Source organism: Macrobrachium nipponense, chromosome 23 (genome assembly GCF_015104395.2).
Source record: "Macrobrachium nipponense isolate FS-2020 chromosome 23, ASM1510439v2, whole genome shotgun sequence".
NCBI classification, from domain to species: domain Eukaryota; kingdom Metazoa; phylum Arthropoda; class Malacostraca; order Decapoda; family Palaemonidae; genus Macrobrachium; species Macrobrachium nipponense.
The window spans coordinates 72991530-72998240 of record NC_061090.1 but is presented as its reverse complement, the minus strand read 5'-3'; the positions used below and the strand labels follow the sequence as shown (position 1 = coordinate 72998240).

The 6711-nt window shown below is 37.3% G+C and overlaps 1 long non-coding RNA gene across 1 annotated transcript in view; it reads left to right on the top strand.

Moving 5' to 3' along the window:
- Positions 1 to 5915, top strand: part of LOC135201618 (uncharacterized) — a 10174-nt gene extending 4259 nt beyond the window's left edge. Inside the window, exon 3 of the long non-coding RNA XR_010311566.1 lies at positions 5576 to 5915. This is a non-coding gene — a long non-coding RNA (uncharacterized LOC135201618). The remainder of the gene's footprint in view (positions 1 to 5575) is intronic.
- Positions 5916 to 6711: the final 796 nt, after the last annotated feature.

Genomic DNA, 6711 nt, shown 5'->3' with positions numbered 1-6711 from the left:
ATGAAAAATTTTGTCATAACATTAACACTGGTTTTAATGTAACCATAAAATTTGAAACATTCCTATCTGATTGTTTTTGAGCCTCAACACTGGAAAAATGTGAATAAGTAAATACAAAAGTTACTAGGATTTACAAGGATTAGGATGTCTCAAAAACTTGTTAGTCCATCCGAGGAGACATTGTGTGCTCACTTATCTCTAGGAGCAAGTTTTACTGTTCATTCAGTATCCTAATGATTTTGTCTAGCTTTCTTTTAAACTCTTCCACACTGTTGCTGTTCACAACTTTTGGCGGCAGTTTATTCCATGTGTCACATATCTTGTATGTGAAGAAGTTCCCGCAATGAGATGTGTTGTATCTCTTCAGCTCTAGTTCCCACCCATTATTTTTTGTCTGGTTTTCATTTAACATAAATAAGTTACTGTCTACTTTTGTTATGTCTTTAAGTATTTTGAATGTTTCTATTAGTTGTCCTCGCGATCGTTGTGTTTCTACGCAATACATGTTCAGACTCTCTCTTCGTCTTTGGTAACCTATTTGCCTGATGGATGGAATTAATTTTTTGGCTCTTGTTTGTACCCCTTCTAATCTATTTTTGTCGTTTCTTAGTGTTGGTGACCAAAACTGTACTGCATATTCTAGATGAGGTCTAACTATTTATGTGTAGAGCTGCAGTATTTGAACTGCCTTTTTATATATCCCACTAGTTTCTGTGCCTTCTTTTCAGCTTTTAAGTAGAGTGCATCCACCAATTTCAGCAGATGAGCAGAGCGTGTGTGAAGCAACCATTAAGCCAGGAGTACATTAGCCACTCTTGTAGCACCACAGAGTGGCATCTGTGTGTGGCGGGAATGTGGCTTCCCATAGGTTGCCATTGCTTATAAGCCGTGGCGGGGATCAGTGATAGATTGCAACAGTTCCTTGTCACAGACACTCGTGTGCCAAAGATAGCTTATAAACAATGGAAACCTATGGGAAGCCACATCCTCGCCACACACCAACGCAACTGTGTGGCACCACAGAGTGGCTCGTGTACTCCTATGGTGCAACGTAAACCACCTGGTATAGCAATGAAATTACCTTTAAGCAATTTATTTTATATTTGTTAGGGGAACATTCGGATTTTCATATGAGTAAAATGATTTAAGTTATATTTCTTACCCACACAGTCCGGGATAATATACACCAATGCACACCCCAGTGACCGGGCTAAAATTGATAATCGTTAATTGCAGAACATGGAACAAAAACAAAAATTCTAAAAAAAAACTTTCTACATAAAGGTTTGTGAGCACTGTAAGGTGAGTCAGCGACTGAAGCGATTTCGCCCGGGACTGGACTCTTAGTCCACCTGCTCACCAAAAAATACCACGCAAATAAATGTATTCTAAATGTTTGCAGTTGTATACAGCAAATATATAAAATGAAAGTTAATTATACCTGTAAAATATTACCCGTAATGGAATGAAAGTTAAATATACCAGTAATTCAATGAAAGTGAAATATACCCATAAATGTAAAAAAAAATTTATATAAAAGGTTTACTTGAAATAAAAAAAAGGATGAAAAGCTATCCATCTTTCATTTCTCTCTCTCTCTCTCTCTCTCTCTCTCTCTCTGAAATCAAAATATAGAAAATATAATTACTAAATTGAAATATACCCGTAAATTATTGCCCTGTGTGTAATGAATTGAAATATACCTGTAAGTTATTACCTGCAATGCAATGAAAGTGAAATACATATTCGCGTAAATGTAAAAAATTTTATATAGGAAGTTTGCTCTCAATAAAAAAAAAAGTATGAAAAGCTATCTATCTTTCATTACTCTCTGTCTTTCTCTCTCTCTGTTTAGAATACGTTTTGGCTGTGGTATATTTTAAAGCATGGCAGGCATAAGCCCACGCGCGGGTATAGGGCACCAGGTTGTGACAAGCTTCCGTCTTCTATCTGGTATCTTCTTTGTTTGAGAACATATATGGCAGGTCCTTTAGATGACTTTTCCTGATTTGGTATCGGTCCAAGAAGTGAATTTGGCACCATTGTCCGGGTGCCAGACGAGACGTTTCCAGTGACGCTACAAATCTTCCCTTGGTGGTTATTTGAAATTATCCATATTTGCCCAACAGCTGCTTACACACATTCATGGAGAAGGCTCTCAGAGAAATGGACTGTTTTGTTTGAAACTTGTACACATTATATGCATTCAAAATACACACGTCTATGATGTGGAATAGTGCCTTTTTGTTTACCATTTCATTGTTCTGCGGGTGCATGGCATGTATCCTATTTGCATGTCAGACTTGTCTACGAGGTTCATGTCTTGCACGTAGTCTACAAGACGTCCTGTTTATAAATGGTTTCTCTTGACCTGTAGTCTTGTTTGCCGATGGAGACCATTTGACCAGTATGAATGCCTGAAAACCAATTGAATTCTTTTCGGTCTCTCCATTTTATGGTGAGGTGATGGTCCTTTTTCCAGTAAACAGCGTCGCCTCGCTTGATACCCCTCAGGAACTTTGGCATAGCCATTCTGTTGTCTCTCACAGTCCCAACCAAGCCGGTGTTGTTTTCGTGAAGATAAGTACTTAGCCCCGGACTGGTATAGTAACTATCTGTATAAAGTATAAGGCCTTCATTCAGATAGGGTTCCATTAGTGTCTTCACAACTGCCCTAGAGTGGCCCAAGGGATAATTTGCTGGAATATCTACGTCTGTCCCTGTATAAATAACAATGTCCAGAACGTAACCTGTTTTGTCTTTTCATTCTTATATATTATTTGAATAATATAAGTTGATCTTTGAATAAAACTCAACTTTCATCGGCAACTAGTTTTTGGAAGGGAAAAAAGTATTTCTTGAATCATTTCCTCACCATTTCTAAAACATCTCTAATTTTCCAAGTGTTGTCTGTAAAATGGAAATATATGTCTTGATAAATATCACGGACATGAAATTAAGAAATATTGGTGCGTAAATGTAAGAATATGTTGACCAATAATCTCTCATGCGATATTTGGAAACGTGAGGCATGAGTAACATGAAACCGAGAAAAACAAGAATCTCTCGCAAACAAACATCTACCCATTTCTTCATCTTTCCCGCTGTAGGGGGCCAGTTGCGTGTCCTCATCGTCTATAAATTTGCAAACATAATCAGCTTCTTTGCTATTTGGGTCTAGATTACAATCATGCATCACTCTTTCTGACCCAGTAAACACATAATCATTTTGGACATAATCCTGACCATCAGTCCAACCATCATCTTCTTCCTTAGCCAGTTGACACGTTCGAACACCCCGTCCCCCAGATGAGCTAAGAGAGGAGGAGGAGCCACCTTCCCACGCTGCCTGCTTCGGCGAATGGACCCTCTACCTCGAAGAATCACTTCTTCATCATCAATAATTTCTCCTTCGTGGGCACCACTATCAGTATCACTATGTTCTTGTAGATACATAGGGTTATTTAGTTATACATCAGCACTATCCGACCATCCCAACCTTCAAGAACATCATTCTCATAATCACTTTCGCTGGCATAGGAATTACTATCATGAAATTCTTTTAATAAGTGTAAAGGTTCATTTATCTCTGAAGTTGTTAAGGACCTCTCTTTAATTGTTTTCTTACTACGAACACTAATATCACTACCACCATCGTTGGCGCGCAGCAAGACTGTGAGAGGTGCTAGGCTGGGGGTCAAATGGAGACGACACTGACCTCTCAATATCGCTGCTAAGAGACGACTAATCTACCCTCTCAGAGCTGCCAGATGGTGTTATATGGGTTGCCAATTTGTCATAACTTCTCTAGAGGTGTCATACTATAAAGATGGTGCCGATTCCATTCAAATCATTTGGCGGACAATTAAAATCTTATATATATGATACCCAAACATTGTCCCAAAGCTATGTGATTGCACAGGGTGTACATAAAGTCATTCCCTGATTGATAAAATTAATAACTTTAAAATTATTGTGGATATGACCAAACAACTTTCACATTCTTTTGAGCAATTACTAAATTTTCTTTTGTTTGCCTATGGATGCCACTGTGATCTCTCTATCCACAGCTGAGTCAATAATAGCAGAAATTGTGTCATTGCAGGAGAAAGTCCAGTGTGTCTTATGATGCCACACAAAATCACCTGTTGCAGTTCAACACAAGTTTGGAATGAGTATCGATGAGATCCACCAGATGTTAAAAGCATTAAAGACTGGTATAAAAAGTTCACAAAGGCTGAAGACCGTAAGAGAAGCGGTAGGCCCAGTGTGAGTGATGCATCCTTGCTGTGCGCAAGGCCTTCCAGAATGGCCACCACGTTCACCGGACATTACCCCTCTTGATTTTTTCTTATGGGGTTATATCAAGGATCAAATGTACAGTACGCCAGTATCAAATGTTGAGACCTTAAAAGCAAGGATAACAGCAGCTCTACCAACGGGAACTATGGAGGTGTTGAAGAATACCTGGCGTGAGATAGAATTTCCCTTAGACATACTCCGGGCAGCAAAGAGGGCTCATGTTGAAATTTATTAGTAATGTAAAAAAACTTTAGTCATTGTTGTTGAAATTGGAGAAAACCTTATACCTCTAGCTTTGTCCTTTCCCCTTTCCTGAGTAATAGTTTGTTTTGAACATGTGTGAGATATAAAGGCAAAGCTATCAAGTAGTGATTTCCTGTCTAACACTGTTGACTGTGGGATAGTTTTATATTGTTGGAAACTGTAGGTAGATGGTGTGTGTGCATTATGCTTGCCATTGGTTGTGGCTGAGATGCCTTATATTGCTATTTGGTCCAATTTGCTTCGAATGCCAATTTCTCAGATTTTGCATTTTTTATTATTTTTTGCATTTTTTACCAACAGTGGCCAGCAGGCAATATCTCTGGGCATGGATGTCATCAACTTACTTCTAATGGAATTATAAAGTCTGGTTGATGATAATTTAGAGGTTGCTAACACCACTATGGGAAAAACCTCAAGTTTGTGTAACAAAGTGTTGGAGGCGAGGGTGATGACCTTGAAATGATTAAGAAACAAGAGGAGGAGAGAAGGGGTGGGAAGTAGTGGGTCTGTTCCATTTCTAGTGACAGATTACATCAGCTTATGTCAATAAATCATGACACACTGTAGAGAGAGAGAAAGAGAGAGACAGACAGAGACAGACAGAGACAGAGAGAGAATAACATTTCTGATATGACAGTAAATTCCAACTTAGTGCAGATCTTTTTACATAATTCCATTCTAGGATAATATGAGATTATTCTATAAAAAAAATTAGCCGTTCCCTATTTTCGTGTGTATATTGCAAATTCTGTATGTTTTTAAATATTTTCGTAAATTATTGTTTGAGAGAGAGAGAGAGAGAGAGAGAGAGAATAACGTTTCTGATATAACAGTAAATTACATATTAGAGCAGATCTTTTTACATAATTCCATTCTAGGATAATATGAGTTTATTCTATAAAAAAAAAAAAAAATTCCACTTCCTATTTCATTTAGGTACCAAAAAAAACTTGTGAAATTTTGGCATTTTTTGGCCAAAAAAAAACTTACCCTTCCTTTCTCTTTTCAGAGTTTGACCTCTATGGGCCCAACACCTTTTCTGGCAGTCACATATTATAAATAATAGTTTTAGGAAGTATTCCCTCAATTTTTGTGTGTATATAGTGTCTTTTTTATTTTTTTTAAATGTTTTTGTAAATTATTTTTTTTATATACTTATTTTTTGTAATACATTTGTAATAAATATTTAATTTGTGGGTGGGTATGAATTATCTTTTCAGTAGTGTTCAGCAATGGTGAAATTGATTTTAGGAATTAAAATGTACAATATAGCTACAGTTTTTGAATTTTCAAACATTTTTCTGGGCGCTCAGGTCGAGCTCGACCCCACAAACCTTTAAAGGGGTACCAAAATAGCGAAACCTATCCAGGCTTAAAAATAACATCAAGTTTGTGAGTTCACATTCAGCACTGTTTTCCTTACAGTTACAACAATATGAACCCTTTTATGCATTGGTATAATTCATAATTTGTGTGATTTGCAGAGATTTTTTTTATTGCTTAGCTCAAAGCACGGTGTGATTAGGCTAGCGGTTTAGTTCCTTGTTGGACAAGTAGTTTATGTGCCCGCCTACCAATTCGGTAGTCAGAGTTTGATTCCCCACTCTGCCAATGTAGAATCAGAGGAATTTATTTCTGGTGATTAGGAACTCATTTCTCGATATAATGTGATTTGGATCCCACAATAAGCTGTAGGTCCCATTGCTAGGTAACCAGTTTGTTCCCAGCCACGTAAAAATATTTAATCCTTTGGGCCAGCCCTAGGAGAATTGTGGTCTGGTTAAACTAAGATATACTTAACTTAGGTTCACGGTGCCATCAATGACAGCGCTCCTAACTTGCTTCTCGGGCTGGGCAACGTAACTACCACTGCAGCATTATAACATTAGACCTAAAAAGGAATATGAATTACAAGTTTCTGTGAATGTTTAAGTTTTAGGCTGTGTTCAAGATGCCTGTATGTTGTAAAATAATTCATAGTCCTAAAAAAATAAACTGAGCCTTCTAAGAGGTTATCTCTGATACTAAAGAATTTATTTGTAGAGATTACCTGTTAATCTAAATATCTATTAGTGTTGATATCAAGGCCTATGGAACACTTGTTTTTAACTGGCTTAAAGTATTATTTTCTTAATTAATTTGTAG